General features: G+C 36.5%; 1 long non-coding RNA gene across 3 annotated transcripts in view; it reads right to left on the minus strand.

Moving 5' to 3' along the window:
* Window positions 1–20883, minus strand: part of LOC112917240 (uncharacterized) — a 442839-nt gene that overhangs the window by 133435 nt on the left and 288521 nt on the right. For 2 of the 3 annotated variants that reach the window (XR_012002936.1, XR_012002934.1), the window contains one exon: window positions 14022–14079. The exons of the other annotated variant lie outside the window; for it this stretch is intronic. This is a non-coding gene — a long non-coding RNA (uncharacterized lncRNA). The remainder of the gene's footprint in view (window positions 1–14021; window positions 14080–20883) is intronic. 3 annotated transcript variants of the gene reach the window in all.

Below are 20883 nucleotides of genomic sequence, written 5' to 3' on the forward strand. Positions count from 1 at the left end.
CATATTAAAGCCATATCTACCACAAATGTTGTGGTAGAGATTAAATAATTTGATACTTGTAAAGCTCTAGACTCTTACATAAAACATCGTATTACATAAATGCCCCAAAATGCCACTACTTCGTTTATTAAACTTTAGAACTTGAATTCAAAAGAAATCTACTATTTAGAAGGCTGCTTAATGTATTGAATTCTGTATTTCCAACTCTTCTCATGTCATATTGCAGGGAGAAAGGAGAAATAATGTAAATCTGGGTTCATCATCTGCCTTCCTGCAGTTGATTCATCACTGACTTTCTCACATTTGTTTTAGAAGAATATTGACTTTCAAAGTGATGTAGCAATGAGCATCACGGTTAACTGGACCCTACATATCTCAGGGGGTTTTGATTCCTTTATCTCACTGTAATTTATTAAATTACTATTATTATTATTATTAAATGTTCTTCTTCCAGAAAATAAACCTTTATGTTAGGAATGACAGTGGATTCTTTGTGAAGGGGTGTGTGCAAAAAAAAAATGCTAATATGGAGAAGGAAAACACAGCTGATCTATCGTTCACTGGAATGATACCTACATGTCCACATTTGAAGTTTGGTCTAGAGCAGTGGTTCCCAAACTTTAGCATGTATGAGAATCACCTGGAAGTCTCCTTAACAACGGATTGCTGGTTCCAATCCTTGGAATTCCTGATTTAGTAGGTCTGGGGTGAGTCTAAAAATTTTCCTAACACTTTCTCAAGTGATGGTGATTCTGGGGACCACACTTTGGGAACCTTTACTCTAGACCTAATAATAAAGTCACTTCAGGAGTTTATTTTTATATAAAATACCAATGCCTTTAAATTAGCATCTGGGGGGGGGGGGGTAGGTCTGAGCATTTATTTGCATTAAAAAAAAAGAAAAACCTCCCCAAGTGACTCTATGGTAGCACCAAGATTGGGAACTCCTGGTCTAGAGATACAATTGTCAAGGAGGATGGATGTTGAATCAGGTTCCCCAGACATCGTTTCCAATTTCTCCTTACCCTATCCCAAGACTAGATGATGCCCTGGGAAGGGAGTGAAAATAGTTTTTAATTTTTTCTTAGAGTTAGTCTCAGGATCTCTTCAGTCAAAATTACCTTTATTTATATAAATAAAGATCCCCTGCCTCACCCAGGAGCTGCAAAGTCCCAGATGATCTACATACCACACCAGTGTTTGAAAATTACTGCTCTTGAGATAAGAGGGAACAGGTTCTAATTCTTCCTTGCAGATTAGGAGTTGCACTGAACATCATAATTCACATAGTAATAATTGGTTAGTTCCAAGTTCAGTGGCACCAGCCCTAGAAAGGTGAAAGAATCAATAAAAGAAGGAAGGTAAAAAGGGAAGGGGAAATGCGCAGAGAGAGAAAAGGGAGTGCTGAGGTCAACTCCTCTCTCCTTACCAGAACCAATAATTACGCAGCTGGCTTCTCTTTTAATTTACCCTGGCACACGGGATGGAATGTGTTCTGCTGATACACATTTCTGAAGCACCAAGCAGGCTCTGCTGACAGCTGGGTTGGTTGCCGTCTCAACACAGAGCAAAAGAATTTTGCAAGGAAACATTTTTCTTTATTTCCCCCTCTAAATGGGGAGAGGAATGCCATATGTGAGGAAAGACAGGATGCAGACATGATTATGTAAGGTAGTAAAAGCAAGAGACTAGCCTCAGGTGAAATATTTAGGAAGGTAATTCTTGAGGAGAAACCCTCCCTTATGAAGCTGTTTAACCTCTTTTATTCAAAATCTAACTCTATTACTTGTATATATTATCATGCTGCTGATTATGATTTCACACACTATTTTTTGAGTAGCTTCAAAAAGACAAAAATGAATAATGAATCTCCCATCGCTTGGAAAGATAAGGACTGCCAATGGTGGTGTCGGCCACTGTCATTCTCTATATGGTTTGTCGGAGTTGGCAGTTTTGCCCCTAGAACTATGGGTCTTCTGATGCTTTTGTGTGAAAGGGGATGCCCACTGTTAGCTGGATTCTAGGTGAATCTCTTGGCTGATGTTTTCCATCAGCTCACAGCTTGGTTGTGCATTGGCAGCTTTAGACAATGCTGCATATTGCTGGGCTTGGCAAAAGAAAGGGTAATCAGATCTACTTGGTAAAATCTGTCAAAAGGGTTTTATATCCCAACACAGTGTTTCTAATGAGATTCTCATATAAAGACTCTAAAATTAAAAATTATATCAATTATTAGTGCTTTACACTCTCCTAGACAGATTTTTCTCCATGCATGCTGTGTGTGATCACTATAACTCCTTAACAATGATTTTAGATTTCAGGATGAAAATATGTGAGGTACTGAAAATTCATCTAAGTATATCAAAGTTGCAAAGTGAAATGATTCCCCTGTGACTTTTCCTTAAAATAAGAGGAAGTCGAAAGAGCTTGTTTTCCTTCCACTTTATCTGAAGTAACCAGAAGGTTTTATTTTTGTTAACTTATCAGATTTACTAAGATTGTTCTCATCTAAAATAAAACTGATTCTGGGAAGATTGCATTCTCCTATGTTGTGCTATTGCTCAGCACTGTAGAAATTACAACTACTATACCAACATTCCCCATCTTTTCAGTAATCTAGTCCATTGTTTGTCACTATTATTCTGAAAAATGTCTAGAAACTTCTGGAAAGCATGCACAGAATGGATTTATATGTGCAGGGATAAGAATAAAGAAAGGAAGAGAGTGAGTTGGCACACTTTCCTTTAGGAGCATAAGATTTAAGATAGCAGCAGTTCATATCTGTGTCAAGAAAGGACTACTTGCAAATTCAGAACAGAAGCCTAGTTTTTATTACCTTTTGTAAAGAGAATTTCTTTCTTTCTTTGATAAAAACATAGATTCTGACTACACTCGTCAGAATGGGAAAATATTGCTTGAGTTTCCCACCTACCATAAATATAATGAAGTACAATTTATACACTTTTGTTTAGGTAAAAGGACTATCATTTACTGACATAAACTCATGATTTTAATGAGTTTCAAAAAATCTTTAGTAAAAATGACGTAAGTAGAGTAGCTAAGTGATAAAGAAGCAAACATGATGAAAATAAATGTATGTAAAGGGGAAATTAAAAGCTTTCTAATTTCCAATGCAAAGTATACATATACAGTATGTGCTATAGGAAAAAAATTTTTCTAGAGCTAGGTTTTTCTTTTGATGACACCCAACAAATATGTATGCCACTTTCTCCAGGCTGTTTTTGGTTATTTATTGCCACTTTAGCCATAAAATGTAGTATTAAATAAATGTCATATTACTAAAAATGGATGGTTTCTAATTGGCTAAACTATTGGGAATATAAAAAACTATGTGTGTTTTAAACCAATGGTATGAATTAGTATTTTACCTTTGAGAGTTTTTGAATAGCAGGTGGAAACAACATACTGTTTTGGTGTGGCAGTCCATAGAGTATTTTCTGTAGACCTCTGGGGGTCCCTGAGACTTTTCTGGGGTTCGTGAGGTCAAAATTATTTTTATAATTACAACCAAATGTTATTTGCCTCTTTTGCTTTGTTGACATTTGCACTGATGATACAACAGCAAAGGCAGGCAAAACTGCTTGTGCCTCTACACTAAGGCCACTGCATCAAACACCATGTCTACACATTTGCAATTTTGTAAAACAATGGTTTCAATGAAGAATTCATTTATGAAACAATAACAACCATGTCAGTTTTCCTAAATCTTGACACTTTTTAAATATTCTATGTGACGTAATAGGTAGTACACATAAAGCACTTCTGCCATGTAATGAAGGGCAATGAATGTTCCCAAGTAATAGCACATGTCCGATTTTTTGAGTTGCTAACAGAATAAGCTTCCTTGTTTCCATGGAATACTACTTTTACTTGAAAGAATGATTGGCATACAAGCTATCAAGATGCAGAGTTAGGCATTTGGCTGATAATTTCTACAAAATCAAAGAAGTATGCCAATCATTCCAAGAAGGAAAAAAAAAAAAGATTTTTCAGACTTGTTGCCAATAAAATAAAACTAAATGAGTAAAAAAATTAGAATTTTGAAAACTCACATTTGCCACCATGAGTTTGATAGTTCTCAATACTGAAGGCATTTTCAAATGAGCTCAGTGTGTTATTTTAAGAAAAGTAATTTTTATATTGTATAGCAAAATATGTCAACATTTAAGAGGGAGGACTGCATTAACTCAGAGAATCAAGAGTTTTCAACAACAACTATATCATTTTACAAAATCAAGCATGGGTAAAAGTGCAAGAGAGACCAATAGATTATAATGCATAGAGTAGATAAAGTTTGTTAATATGCTTTAAGATCCCATATACAACTAAACATTAAGAAACTATCGCTTGTCGAGTTTTGGTGTAATATCAAAGAATACCCACAATTATCTGAAAATGTTATTAAAATACTCTTCCCTTTTCAAACTAGATATCTGTTTGAGGCTGGATTCTTCATATACTTCAACCAAAGCAACATATTATGAAAGACCAAATGCAAAGCAGATATGAGAGATAAAATACTATCTTCTACTGAGCCAGATATTAATGAGATTTGCAAAAATCATAAATATCATTATTTTCTTAAACTTATTTCACTGATGTTATTTTATTACTTTAAAATAAACTATAATATTTTTAAAACTCTTTTTTTTTTAAAGTAGATGCCACGCCCAGCATGGAGCCCAATGTGGGGCTTGAACTCCTAACTGTGAGATCAAGACCTGAGATGAGATCAAGAGTTGAACACTTAACTGACTGAGCTACCCAGACACCCCTACAATATTTTTTTAAATTCTTAAGAATTTCTAACTCAGTAAATATAATAAATATAATCCCCATAAATAAGTTTTTGAGGTCCTCAATAATTTTTAGAGGTATAAAGTATTAGTGAAACAAAAATATTTGAGAACCATTGCCTAGGATTATCACTCTCACTCTCATTCTATGAACAAACATTGATTGTGACATATGTAGAAGTAGTTTCATAAGGGTAAGTAGTCAGAAAACTATTACGGAGTTTATTTTATTTTTATTTTTTTTATTTTATTTTTTTATATTACGGAGTTTAGATCATTCAGAGACTTAGCAGATATACATACCTTATTAGGTACTTCCAGTAACTTGTTGATCATTACATAGTAGGTTTCCTTCTGAATTTTCATCCAATCCTATTCAGTAAAAGTGCACTACTGCTATCCCTGCTTGGTTTAGAGCTAAGTTAAGAAAATATGCCTTTTTCTTGAAATATCTTAAAAATAAATTTCTCTTGGGGTGCCTGTGTGGTGTAGCTGGTTAAGTGGAGGACTCTTAGTTTCAGCTCGGGCCATGATCTCAGGGTTGTGAAATCGAGCCCAGTCTCAGGCTGTGCACTCAGCAAGGAGTCTGCTTAAGACTCTCTCTCCTTCTCCCTCTCCCTTTCCTCCTCCTCCTCACTCTCTTTCTTAAGAAAGAAAGAAAGAAAGAAAGAAAGAAAGAAAGAAAGAAAAAGAAAGAAAGAAATTTCCCTTGACATAAGTGAAGAAATAACACAGGAGAAAAGTCAGAAGAAAACTAATTCAAAGAGGCCACAGAATAAAAGCCAGTGTAATGAGTTTGGTGAAGGCAAGACTGAGATAAGAGAAAAAAAGCAGAAACTGCTTCAGTGGACTTTAATAAACATTGTAAAATATATTGATTCGAGTGAAGCTTTTCACTGTTGTTTATATACTTGAGCATGAATCTAAGAGTCAAGCAGAAGATTATATATATATATATATATATATATATTTTAAAGACTTTATTTTTAAACAATCTCTACACCCAAAGTGGGGCTCAACCTTACAGTTCCAAGATCAAAAGTCACACTTTCCACTGACTGAACCAGCCAGGCACCCTGGGGCAGAATATTTTAGATACAAAGCTGATTGCCTATGGGTAATAAAAGATGTGTTCATTTCTGCTTTCATTTGAATGCTGTGCCTTAGGACAAGGAAGAAAGAAATGGTGAATGAGGGACACCTGGGTAGCTCAGCTGAGTGTCTGCCTTTGGCTCAGGGTGTGATCCTGGGTCCAGGGATCGAGTCCCACGTTGGGCTCTCTGTGAGGAGCCTGCTTCTCCCTCTGTCTATGTCTCTGCTTCTGTCTATGTCTCTGCATCTCTGTGTATATCTCTCATGAAGAAATAAATAAGATCTTTAAAAAAGAAAGAAATGGAGAATGAATTGGTGATTGTGCCAATGGTGCTTGTACTGCTCAGAGATAGAAGTCAAGAAATAGAAGTCCTCCAGTTATTTTAACAGAAAGAATTTAATACAAAGGATAGTGAGGTGTTATGAAGGAAGAAACTGCAGGAAATAGCGACCATGCCCTAACGAGGAAACAAATGGAAGAGTTTATTAAAACATAGAAGCTTGGAGGAGGAACCCTGAAGAGTTGGGACCTAGACCACTTGATAAGGGGTGTTGTTTGACTGATATTGTTTCCCTAGACACCAGAGGAGAGCACCACTGAGCTGGGACCCAGACTTCTTTGCAGCCCCACTGGTGCTGATGCCTCAGAGGCAAACATGATGATTCTAAGAAAAAAAACAAAGTTGACCTCTAAGAAAAAAAAAGAGTTATGTCTGGGAAAATTATAGAATCTTTAGGCATCCATGCTTGTGTAACCTTAGAATTGAGAATACTACTAGGAAAAGTAAAAGGGGGCTAAAAAAAAAAAAGATATATTGTACATAGGATTACATATATGTTAGACTCAAATGCCAAGGACAAAAAAATAAATGATAGAAAACTAAAGGTGATTCAACTGTCAAAAAATTAAAAATGAATTCATCACAATCTATTGACCTAATTTTCAATATTTAAGATGAGAAAGAAAAGTACGTGATGAGATGTATAAAAATATAAAACATATAGGACATATATAAGCAAGGATGAATACAAAAGTATGTCAAACCTACCAAAATTGTTTCTGAAAAGTATTTAAAAGGATCCAGAAAAACAGAAATAATGAAAAAAAGATTAAGAAATGGGTAATTTTAAATGTGTAACAAGATAATGATCCAGTAAGAAAGAGATGAACTATATATAAAGAAGATATTATAGTAACAGAAGAAAGTCTCCACTCATCTTCTATTTTGTTACCACTTTCTGTATCAAGTACTCTTTAATCCAGAGAGTGGTAAACAAATATGTTTTAAAATGTACTTAAAGCCATGAAATGACAGCCAAAGAATACTTAATTTAAAGAAATCCCATTCTCTGGGACCACATGAATTGCTTCCCAGACAACTGAAAGAATGCACAGGTGTGATTATATAACCAATGTATGAGATCTTTGAAAATTGAAGAACAGAAAGAGTGTCAGAAACTCCTTTTTCCTGGTCATCTAAGAGCAAAAGGAATGAATTCCACTATAGTTCAGTAAGTCGATATACATCTTTGCAATTTTAGATCTTAAAAAAAGAAAATTGTGATGCCAGCAAATACCCAAAAGAAAAGTCATGATAAAATAACCTCACATTTTTTTAGAATATTTTATTTACTTATTTGAGAGACAGTGAGACAGAGCATAAGCAGGATAAGTGGCAGAGGGAGAAGTAGACACCTCAGTCAGTGGGGAGCCCGATGCAGGCTTGATCCTGAGACTCCAGGATCATGACCTGAGCCAAAGGCAGATGCTTAACTGACTGAGCCACCCAGGTACCCCAGCTCATTACCTTTTTTTTTTTTTAAGATTTTATTTATTTATTCATGAGAGACACACACACAGAGAGGCAGAGACATAGGCAGAGAGAGAAGCAGGCCCCTTGCAGGGAGCCTGATGTGGGTCTCAATACTGGGATTCTGGGGATCACGCTCTGAGCCAAAGGCAGACACTCAACCACTGAGCCACCAAGACATCCCCAGCTCATTAGCTTTTAAACAAGATTGTCAGGGGACAGGAAACATCATGGATATACTGTAATTTGAATTAAAGAATGTACTTGATAGAAACTCTCTTGACATCTGTTTTGAAATGAAGAAGTGTCAGTAACATACATTCCTTGTAGAAACTAAGCCAATGGGTACATGTTAGTAGACAACCTACAGGGAAGATAAATTCACGTGCTATTGACCAGTGACTTGAGGAAAGACGTGGAGGCGGGCTCATCAAGCTTGTAAATAACATCATAATGGAAGGGAAAGCAAATATATTGCATCTGGATTCAGTGGGATCTCCAATTAACGGAATGTCATGATGAAGCCAAGAGATGCACTTTATCATGTGTAATATAAAATTATGCCTTTTATTTTTTAATTACATATTGCAGGATATGGCAGTTCAGGTTTGAAAACATTTGCTCTGAAAGAAGCCTGAAGAGTTCAGTTGACCACAATGTATGTTCAACTGACCATAAGGACATAACATGCTGTGAGCTTATTTGAACTGATATAGTCTGAATCCAGGTGTTGTCGAAAGTAAGAGGGATCATCTTACTGTAATATCCAATGTCAGGCTACTTGAAGACAACAGTCCTGATGTAGCACATTGACAAACTGAGGTTTAACTCAAAGAGATGAAATAAACTAAAGGATGTCTAGAGACTCAGAGTTTGTGGGTTCATTGGTGTTTTGTCTAAGAAGACGAGAATAAACTGGCTAATCATCTACAAATATTTGAAGGTCTATCTTATAAAAAGTTTATTCTGAGTTTCCAAGACCCTAAATAAGGACCACTGTGAGAACTTACAGAAAATACCCTGGATGGTCCTGTAAGAAGCCTTCCCTAATAAAGCCAGCAGTCTCTCAATGGAACCTCAGTACTACTGATGATCGAGGTCAGGTCCTATAGAAGGATTCCTTAATTTGGTGGAAGCTAGACTAGCTTTAAAAAAATGTTTTTAAATACATGTATAGTAAACACACAATGTCATATTTGTTTCAGGTATACAACATAATGATTCAACTTCTCTATATCATATGCTATGCTCACTATAACTGTAGCTACTATTGGTCACCATACAACGCTATTACGTATCATTGACTATATTCCCTATATTGTGCCTTTTATTCTTGTTACTTACTTATTCTGTAACTGAAGCCAGTATCTCCTTCCCCCTTTCATCCATTTTGTCCACACTTCACCCCTTTCCCTCTGGCAATGATCGGTTCGTACTTATAGGTCTGATTCTGCTTTATGTTTGTTTATTAATTTGTTCGTTTTTTAGATTTCACATATCTGTGAAATCATATGGTATTTGTCTTTCTCAGTCTGACTTTTTTTCTAAGATCTCTACTAGTTAATATTTCTCTAATTTTATATAGTCAACAATATCTGGACGTATCCAGCTGTGTAGTCAGCAAGTTTGTATATTCAGACTTAACTACTCTTCATTCCTATAATATCCAGATGAAACAGGATAAGTTGAGGATATAGCTGAATTATGTGAGTAATAGCAGCTATGGAAACCCAGGTAGAAAAGGGGAGGAAATAATAACAACTTCAGATTTATCATAAAAGCTATGTTGATTTTAGTCCACAAAGGGATCTCATTATTACAGTAATAGGAAAATAATCAAGAGTCAATAACTCAGCCTTGAAGGTAGCAAACAAATGTACTGTGTTAATACAGTTGTCAAAGCCAAATCTTGCTAGAGCAAAATTCTATTTGAGTTCCACACACCTGGTTTTTTCCTACTCTGGGTCTTAAGATCTTAACCATAATAGACACATAGAGGCCGACTAGCTCAGATATCAATTTCGTCAGGAGTCTGTACTTCTGGAATTTATGAAGAAAGGATTAGTGAGAATGGATGAAAAAGCCTGAAGGTAGGGCATCTGGGTGGCTCAGTCAGTTATGCATCTGCTTTTGACTCAGGTCATGATTTCAGAATCCTGGGAGCTCAAGCTCCGAGTCAGGCTCCCTGCTCAGTGGGGGAGTGTGTTTCTCCCTCTGTCCCTCCTCTCCATGGCCCCCTCGCTCGCTCGTGGTCTTTCTCTCTCTCTCAAATAAATAAATAAAATCTTTTTTTAAAAAAGTGTGAAATGTCTTAAACTTCAACACAAATACATATTACAATCCCCAGGAGAGCTCTGATGTAAATTTGCTAGTCAACCCCATATAAGGAACCAGGTAAAGCCTTTAGCCAGAGAGATGAAGGCGATGTTCTCTGGGTAAATTTTAGAGACTTTTCTTCTGCTGTTCTTGTCTGGTGATCTTCTTTTGTGTGCCCTGTGCAATTCTTTTCTTTGTTGGTATCTACTGGAATAACATATTCTTTTTGCTACTACTTTGAGAGGAACCCCTACCTGGTTTTGTTTTTAAGATTTTATTTGAGAGAGAGGGAGAGCACAGAGGGAGAGGGAGAAGCAGAGTCCCCCCTCGCCCTCCACCATGAGCAGAGAGTCCAATGAAAAGGCTCCATTCCCAGGACCCTGAGAGCATGACCTGAGCCGAAGGCAGACGTTTGCTGACTGAGCTACCCAGGTGCCCCAACCGCTACCTGGTTTTATGCTTACTTAAAGTTAACTTTATATACAAATTTATATATAGCAACTACAAAGGATGATTTGTTTACTTCTTAAATGCTTTACAAAATCTCTTTGCTTTTTTTTATATTATTACTCCCTATTTTGAAGTGACTTTTCTTTAATTGGCTCAATGGTACACCCCTGCTCCATAGTGACAGTGTAGCTGTCATTTGTTTTTTGCAAACAGCATTCCAGTGCTTTTTGCATTCTGTATGCACTTGTTGTGCTGACCATCCCTGTCCCAAGGATAATGTACTCTGTTCCCTTCAGTGAGAAGAGAAACCTCTGGATTGGGGACTATTTTGGGGAGAGAGGAGACCACCAATAGACTGACCCTGAAACTACATGATACTCTTCGCATTACCCATTACACATTAATTGCCCTCCTGGTGGTGTTGGCTCAGTGTTTGGTTTGGGTTTCCTGTAACTACTTCATGCCTTATGTTCTATGCACTATACTACAAGCATGAAAATAAAAGACATAAGTAGAAAGAGACTCCATAACAACTGTTTCCTAGGTAATATGATCCTACACATCCAATTTACCAATTGGCAAATAAGCATTTTAGCAAGGAAAACCCACTTCATCAAAATTTGACAGTTGCTTTGCACTGGAAATCATTTCCCCCTTAAAAACCACCAAATTTCACCTGGCCATGCTCACATCTGATAATGTAACCTTCTGTCCCTTCTCTAGGAATCCTGGAACCCCAAAAGTTCAGCCCCCTTGAGGAGTCTGGTGAAAGGAATACAAATACACAAGGTCTCACTTCTTCCACAGACATAGTCTTTATGCCTCAGTTGTTTGTAACTTAGAATCTGTTTTCTCATAGAACAAATGTAGTTAATTTACCATATTTAACCACTATGCAGCTATAGTCCAAGTTCAGTGGGGTTTGGAAGTCTGCTATGACAACCTAAGCAAGTATTCACAGTCTCTTTTCTGCGAGAAAATGCAATCGTTGTTTGAAATAATTCCTTTCCAAGTAATCTTTTAATATATAATCACTCACAAATTCCTAAGTATATGTTGTATATACATTCTTCAAAATTATACATGCACCATAGACATTACAATATGAATTTTTACTGTGAGAGGGAAGTTGAGGGTATCTTTTTTATCTGAGCATACTATTAAAGTATTTTGAATAAAACTAACTGAGGTCTATACGATCTGTGAGTAAAAATAATAGGATATCAGGTATTATGTACATGCTCACTTGTTTTCCCCACCTTGTCTTAACTGACAAAAAACACTTTCATTCTGTGCTGAGAGTGGTGGGTGCCAAAAAGCAAGATACAAAATAGATTTGGTTTATGACTGTTTGGGCTCTGAGGGCAGACACCTTCTGGCACTGGTCCACAGGTGGGACAGATGATCTATTGCTTCTCTGCCATAGTTTATCTGACCCAAACAATATTTGATTGTTTAAAAGGTGGCCATTTACCCACTTTGAATGCGAAAGCTGGCAGACTTAGATTCGGGTCACCAAAGTTGTTTGGGGTTTTCCTTTTTCTGAGAGTTACAGAAAGCAGCCTAAAGAGCATGACTTTGCACAAAGTGCCTTTGTTTTCAGATTTATAGATTTTCTGTATCCAATACGAAATAAGCTTTGTAGGTAGCCACAAATATTGCAAATTATGTTTATATTATGGTTTTGTCCAGTTTTTCAAAACAACATGCTCTAAACATACTCTGTTGGCATAATGAGAGTTAAGAGAAGAGAATCTAAGGAATGTGGTTTTCCTCAAAACTAACTGAGAAGTGAAGTCAAAGCACACAGTGTTGAAAAACCTTTTGTAAACTAATAACAGCTGCTTAATAATTGGCTTTTGTTGGGATAGAGGAGGGAGTGCCTGCCTGCACAGGCTCACCACACTGGCAAGTCCACCTCGTGTTAAGTCAAAGGAAATTCAACAATGTTATCTAAAACATACAAAGGGCATAAACTGATATAATGTTAAATCGACTGTGTAAATATTCTTAAGAAGATATTATTAAAAAACCAAATGTTTTCTTTTGTCTAAACCATGAAATATGGAATTGTGTAGCTTTGCCATTTCCTTTCAGACTGTTTAGGACTCAAACTACTTTTATTTCCTGTTTTTTTTTTTTTTATTCTTCGAATATTAACTGTAGAAATAGAAGCATAAATCTAAAAGAAGAATTAAAATAGGCTCTGGTCTTACTCAATGTGTATTACATTTTAGCCAAAATCAGGTATATGTGATGAAAAATAACAGGAGGTTTTCATCTCAGGAAGAACATGCTGTTTCTTTTGACTCTGAATTACATAACATGATAATGGACTCCTTTTTCCAACCTTTTCTAGCAGTTTCTCACCATGTTCATTAGCATATATTAGCTACGGATTATTCAATGTTTTTCTTGTGTATAAAATTATGGAAGATACCAAGGATTTAATATTAAACTTAGATGCTTAAATATCTATTGACAGAATGGAATTTCATGAACTACTTGATATAAAGTACAGTCCTATATATTATTAAACGTACTAAAAATCCAAACAAAAAAATGTAAGCTGTACTGGTGATGGTTATAATTATAGTATTAGAAAGATTCATTAAGGAGTAAGAAGGACTATCATAGTTTTAAAAAGCAGCAACAACTCGGGGGAGGTGGGTGTTGTCTCTCTAAACAGATAAGCATAATTAAACTGTGTTTGTGGGAACATGGCCAGCTCAATGATATTTGCTTCCATCTCTACATCACTACAAAAGTTTACCTACACTGTGTGCCAAGCAGCAAGAACCTAGAAATACTGGTCTTACCAATCATGGAGTGTTAATGTGACACAAGATCCAAATCTTAACTGCCTACCTTACTCATATAATATGGCTCTTCAGAGTCTTGAAATTTTAGATATCACAACTTACATTAAAATAACCTCTAGAATCAAATGGAGTAATACAAAGGATCAATTAGAGACATAGACACTAAATCTAGTATTAACTCTATATAAATTGAGGGAAGAAATCAGTTTCCTTTGTAGTTCATCTGATAAAAGAAAAAATTGGATCAAGTCATTCTACGGTCTTCTTTGGTTTAAACATTCCGCAAATTTCACAAGGCAGTGCTTCCCAAACTCTTCATCAGTCAAGAACACCCCCCCACAAACCCACATACGCACACCTTATTTTTTTAACACTGCTACAAAATAGATGCTTTATGTAATAATTATCTCTCCATTTTATCAATCAAAGGTACATGTGTGCACAATTAATACCACACTAACTTAATAGAAATTTGATACTTAAGTTAGGCCATATAGCCTTATCTTGGGTAAGCATATGTAGTTCCTTAGCTTTGGGGGAAATATTAAAGGTATAAACTACTTAGGGATCTAGGTTCACATGATTGAAAATCATCAAACTGGGAAAAATACACTATCCAAATCTGCCGAGAGAATTTAGCTACCCGCTATCTTCCCAATTCAGTTACCTAGAAGGAAATCATTATCCTCTACTAATTTGTCACACAAACATACCTTAATCTTTGTTATCCTTTTGATAATTTTTTATCATGTTTTGTTGTCATCTGAGAACCTAGAATAGGAAATAATACATCTGATCAATAAGAAATCTGAAAACCAATCCCAATAGGTTGCAGATAGATGAGTAGGATGCCTACTGCCACATAAAAAGACTTTTTTTTTTAAAGATTGATTGATTGACTGATTGATTTATTCATGAGAGACACAGAGAGAGAGACAGAGAGACAGGCAGAGGAAGAAGCAGGCTCCACCTGCGGAGCCCGATGTGGGACTCGATCCCAAGTCTCCAGGATCATGCCCCGGCCTGAAGGCGGCACTAAACCGCAGAGCCACCCGGGCTGCCCTAAAAAGACATTTTTAGAGACTTTCAAGGTAACACACTTTCCATTAGTATCTGATCTTAAAACTTAATTAACTGATCTCCCAGTTAGAAATACTGGTGTATAAGCGACGTGCCTGAGATAGGCCTTATGTGGATTGGGCTAAGCTGTATAAGAAGCTAAGTAGCTACGGAATATTAAATCAGGAAAACAAGGCACAAACACAGAAGCAGTGTGGCATAGGGAAAACAGTGTGGCAAAGGGATAACAGAATTAAGATAAATCAGCTGGAGACCTTAAACAACTAAATCATGTTAGCTCATCTGAGTTGAAATTTTTTCAACTGACAAATGAAAGTGGTCTAATTGCACAAGACCAGGAAAAGTATCAAGTATTATGGGCATTCAGAACCAGCCATGGAGGTCAGTGGTGGATTTGCCTCTGAAATTAACATTGAGTGGAGCCTAAAGGCATGTATATTGTTTGCACTCAGTGGGTGGAAGCCAAACAGAGCAGAGACAGATATAAAAATATCAAGGCACATTCAAATGAAAAATAATCAAGTACAGAGAGTAGAATAAGATTATATCTGAAAAGGTAGGTTATGTGGGTGAAACAAAGATGGATAATATGTGTTCCTTATCTTCAGGGAGATTTATAGTCAAGTAGAGAAGGCAGGATATGTGTGCAAATAAGCATGTACCATATTTTAGCTGAGTCACTCTGCCTTTTGAGATCCAGTTGGTTAAGTGTCCAACTCTTGGTTTCAGGTCAGGTCATGACCTCAGGGCTGTGAGCTAGAGCTCTTCATCAGTAGGAGCTGAGCTCAAAGTGTGCTGGAGATTCTTTCCTCCTCCCTCCCCCTCTGATCCTCTCCCCACTTGTGTTCTCTCTCTAAAATAAATAAATAAAATCTTTTTAAAATAAAATAAAATAATTGGGGATGAGATTTAGTGAGCTTCTCTTGATTGACGTTTTGCCTAGTTACTTCTAATTCTAGCTTTGGCCAAGTTCTCAATATCCTGTCTTGACTTTGACACTATTCTCTTTTCTGTGTATTGACCCAAACATGGAACATCCTTCCTTTTCTTTAAGCTCACACAATTTGTAGACGATGGATAGTTTCTGTTTGTACTTCCAAATCACTCTATTTCATCTACTTTGCCCCATAACCTGGAAGGTTGCAATGTATATTTTGCTTAATGGTCTCTCATGCCCACTGACTTGCGGTTTTGGTTTGGCCGATGGAAGATACCAACAAGATCAGCCCTTAGAGGTAAAATGAACTAAACCAGTTTATTTCTCCCGCTCTCTTCCTGGTAGTCCTCTACATGTTGACTCCATTGATAGAACCCACCACTCCTATCAAGTGACTGGCCAACTAGAGCTACTCTCTCTGGGTTGCTTCTCCTGTTTGTTTCCTCTCTACAGTTTTAGTCCTATGCAGCTGCATATCACTTCTTGGTTTTCCTAAACCCTGTTCACGCCTCTGAATATAATATCTTTTTTCAAACTCCTTATTTACCAAATTTGAGTAGCCACCTCTTTCCTTCCAGGACTCTGTTACAATGAAGAATAGCTATTTCCTAGATATTTAAGGTGTAACAGTGAGAATTGCACTATAGCACACAGAATAACTTGAATATCACGTAGCCTACTCTTTTTTTAAAAGATTTTATTTATTTATTCATGAGAGACACAGAGAGAGAGGCAGAGAGAGAAGCAGGCTCCCCTTAGGGAGCCTGATGTGGGACTCGATCCCAGGACCCCAGGATCATGACCTGAGCCAAAGGCAGACGCTCAACCACTGAGCCACCCAGGTGCCCCTCACTTAGCCTAGTCTTAAAAGTCTTTTTCCTTTTGTACTTTTTAAAACTCAAGGTATAATTGACACATGGTTTTACGAGTTTCAGATGTATAAGATGATTCAACATTTGTATAAATTTTGAAATGATCACTACAAATAAATCTAGTTAACACCAATCACCTATATATAGTTACAAAAATTTTTTTTCTTGTGATAAGTTTCAAAATCCATACTCTTAGCAACTTTCAAATATGCAAATACTATTATTACTATATCACCAGATTGTACATTATGTCCCCATGACTTATTTTATAATTAGAAGTTTGTATCTTTTCACGCCCTTCACCCCTAGCCCCTCCCCACCCACCTCTGGCAACCATCAAGCTGTCTTCTATATCTATGAGCTTGGTTTTTGTTTTCATTTTTTAGATTCCACATTTAAGTGGTATCATGCAGTATTTTTCTTATTTCTGACTTACTTCACTTGGTATAATGCCCTCAAAGTCCATTCATGCTGTCACAGATGGCAAGATTTCACTCTTCTTTATGACTGAATAATATTCCATTGTGTGTACATATGTACATACACACACTTTTTAAAATTTATCTGTGATGAACATTTTGGTTGTTTCCATGTCTTGGTTATTGTAAATAATGCTGCAATGACCATAGGGATGCAGATACCTTTTCAAGTTAGTGTTTTTGTTTCCTTCAAATAATTACCCAAAAGTGGAATTATTGGATTACATTACTATTACTTTTAATTTTCTGAGGAAACTCCATACTGCTGCATACTGTGGCTGCACCAGTTCTTTCCTACCAACAGTGAGCAAGGTTTTCTTTCTCTCCACATCTTCACCGATTCTTGTTATTTCTCTTTTTAATAACAGCTATTTAGGTGTGAGGTGATATCTCATTGTGGTTTTGATTTGCATTTCCTTAATGATTAGTGGTGTTGAGCACTTTTTCATGTACCTATTGGCCATCTGTGTATCTTCTTAGGAAAGCATCCATTCAGATCCTATACCCATTTTTAAATTACATTGGCTTTGTTTTGTTTGGTGTGGAGTAATAGGAGTTCTTCATATATTTTAGATATTGACTCTTTATCAGATATAATGATTTGCAAATATTTCCTCCTGTTCAGTATGTGGTCTTTTCATTTTGTTGATGAAAATTCCTTTGAGGTACAAAATTTTTTTTTACTTAGAGTAGCCCCGCTTATTAATTTTTACTTTTGTTCCCAAATCCACAAAAAATTATCACTAAGACCAAAGTCAAGGAGCTTAACAGCTATATTTATTTCTAGTTTTATGATTTTAGGTCTTACATTGACGTCTTTAATCCATTTTGAGTATGGTATAAGATAGTGGCTCAGTTTCATTCTTCTGCATGTAGCTGTCCAGTTTTCCCAACACCATTTATTTGAAGAGCCTGTCCTTTCCCACTGTATATTCTTGGCTCTTTTGTCCTTAACTGACCACATATGCATGGGTTTTATTCTTTTTGATGCAACTATAAATGGGATTATTTTCTTAATTCTCTTTTTGATAGCTGCAATGGATTTTTGTACATTGATTTTGTTTTAAAGTCTTTCAATCACTATCTTCTATCTTCCTTCAAATCTAACCTCATTTCTTCTACTAGGGCTCCAGATATTCATTATATTGCTAACCCCTTTTCTCTTCTATAACTTCCCTTCGCCACCTTCACTTCTGAGCACATTTGCTCTAAATTCCTACAAATCCCAATGCATGCTTAAAAATTCTAATTTAGTTACCTCTTGGCCTCATCCCTGACATGCTTTGAGGCCCTTGTTAAAAAAAGAAAAAAGAGAGGGATCCCTGGGTGGCGCAGTGGTTTGGCGCCTGCCTTTGACCCAGGGCGCGATCCTGGAGACCCAGGATCGAATCCCACGTCGGGCTCCCAGTGCATGGAGCCTGCTTCTCCCTCTGCCTGTGTCTCTGCCTCTCTCTCTCTCTCTCTCTCTGTGTGTGACTATCATAAATAAATAAAAATTAAAAAAAAAAAAAAGAAAAAGAAAAAAGAAAAAAGAGAGAGGCAAACCATAAGACAGACTCTTAACTATAGAAAATAAACAGGACTGTTGAAGGGGAGTTGGGTGGGGGCCGAGCTAAATGGATGTGTATCAAGGAGGACACTGGTTGTGATGAGCACTGGGTGTTGTATGTAAATGATGAATCACTAAATTCTAATCCTGATACTAGTATTACACCGTACATTAACTAACTGGAATTTAAAGATTTTGTTAATTTACTTTAGAGAGAGAGAAAGAGAGGGCAGGGGGTAAGGGCAGAGGGAGAGAATCCCAAGTAGACTCTACACTGAGTGTGGAGTATGATACGGGGCTCGATCTCACAACCCTAAAACTATGACCTAAGTTGAAACAAAGAATCAGACATTTAACTGCACTACCCGGATGCCTCTTAACTGGAATTTAAATAAAAACCCGAAACAAACAAATAAGCAAATGAAATCTGAACACATACAAAGACAAAAAAAAAAAAAATCACTTTTCAAGATGTTTTGCTAAACAAAGCCAGTTCTTATTACTATAATTCTTATAACTCTAGCCCATTTAAAACTTTCCTGATTCCCATGAGACTAATACAAACATGAGAGTTTTATCTCTATCATTAGAGAGGTTGAGAGGGAGATGAAAGAAGAAAGAGTTGGCAATATCCAAGTGCTTCTTTAAGAAGGTGGCATTGGACAAATGTAATCTCTGAGAGAGAAATATGATATGGTCAAGCAGAATTAGGGAGAAGAAAATTCAAAGCAGAGGTAAAAGAAAAGGCAAGTATGTGATATGGAAAAGCATGACTCATCTGAGCAGTTCTGTTTAGTTTATAAATGATGAAAGTAGTGTTTGAAAAGAATAATTTGACAGTAGTATTCTGAATGAATTCAAGGGAAGAAAAACTTGAGTCAGGAAGACCAGGGTATTGCAAAGTTTACGTAAGAGGTGATTACAAATCAATCTAGGATGGTAGAATTATAATAGAAATAACAGCACTAACATAGAAACCTAGGAGACTAAAAAAGACATTAATCTCTACGTTCTGAACTAGAAAATGGACATTATATATTAAGATTGAAAGAAAGTTGAAGAACAATTTTTTTAAATTATGCATGACAATATAATAACACATACAGCACTATATTCCTAGCAATGCATTGACACACTAATACTCGGAGATTAAAGCGACTTGTGCAAGGTTATCCAGCTAACTAGTGATAGAACTTGGAATCAAAACCCTAGCAATCTAAAGTGTGTGGTGCTCTCAGCTATTATTGAATTAACTTATTTATTCCATGTCCAGCTATTACTCCCATTTGACAGAAGTAGGTTTCATTAATGCTCCCATTTTGCTAAACAGGAAGGAAACAAACAGAGTTCAAGTTTTGCCCAGCTCCTCAACAGAGGAGCAGGAATTTGATCCAAAAGCTAAGACCAGAGCCTGTATTGTTAACATTTACATTATGCTGCCTTTCTGAGACACCTATCAAAAAGGCTTAGTAATTCATCGATTTGGAAAATGAGACAAAACAGATGTAAACAGAAACTGAGTTTTGAAGCTAAGAGTGATTTTTTCTTAAAGTTTTTATTTATTTATTTATGAGAGACACACAGAGAGAGGCAGAGACATAGGCAGAGGGAGAAGCAGGCTCCTCGCAGGGAGCCCAATGTGGGACTCAATCCTCGGACCTGAGATCACTCCCTGAGCCAAAGGCAGATGCTCAACTGCTGAGCCACCCAGGCATCTCAAAAAGGTGATTTTTAAGGCCTCTCCAGATTCAGAAATTTTAACATAAATTTAGAGTCATATAGATTGTCATATTATCACAGATTAGCTGTCAATTAGTAGGGTTATTTGGGCAAACGTCAGGATCCTCATTTGCAAAATGCACAATAACCTTTCCTTTTCAATATAGTAATGAAGTTTAGAGGAGAGAACATAAATGGTATTTAGCCCTGCACATACTAGTTGAAACCAACAACAGTATTTGCTCATATGTACACTTGGCATCATACCTGACACAGAGGAGGCAACATAAATATTTGCTCAATGTGTATATTAATAGACAAAATAATTAAGCAATGGACTGATTTATTAATGGAAAGAGTTCTTAACTATCCATCCGATTCCAATGATCCATCTTCCTTTTCTCTGACTCATCTCTAGTCTATGATTTCAAATTTGACTAAATTTTCTTTTCTTTTTTTTTCAAATATTTATTTATTTATTGTAGACAGAGAGAGACAGAGGGAAAGGGGAGAGGCAGAGGGAGAGAATCCTCAAGCAGACACCCCCTGAGCATGGAACCTGACCCATGCTTGATCTGAGGACCCTGAGATCATGACCTGACCTGAAATCAAGAGTCAGATGCCTGACTAAGCCACCCAGGTGCTCCTGATTAAATGTTCTATCTCGCTTATATTTATCAGTATATTTAAAAAGAGGTGGTAGCAGTTTAGAAAAAGTAAGATTAGGACAAGTCTAATACATATAGAATTGTATGACTTTTATCATAGAATTATCCTTTTAAGGCTGTGGCTTGAGCAAAAATATTGCAGTTTTTGAAACCTCACTCAATCCTGCCATTTCAGATCTATAACATTCATGGTGCCAGACTCTATACAGATCTCTACATAAATCTTTTTTGTGTGTGATTAAAGAAAAAATAATTTAAGAAAGGAAAAGAA

Source organism: Vulpes vulpes, chromosome 8 (assembly GCF_048418805.1).
Source record: "Vulpes vulpes isolate BD-2025 chromosome 8, VulVul3, whole genome shotgun sequence".
Lineage (NCBI taxonomy): Eukaryota > Metazoa > Chordata > Mammalia > Carnivora > Canidae > Vulpes > Vulpes vulpes.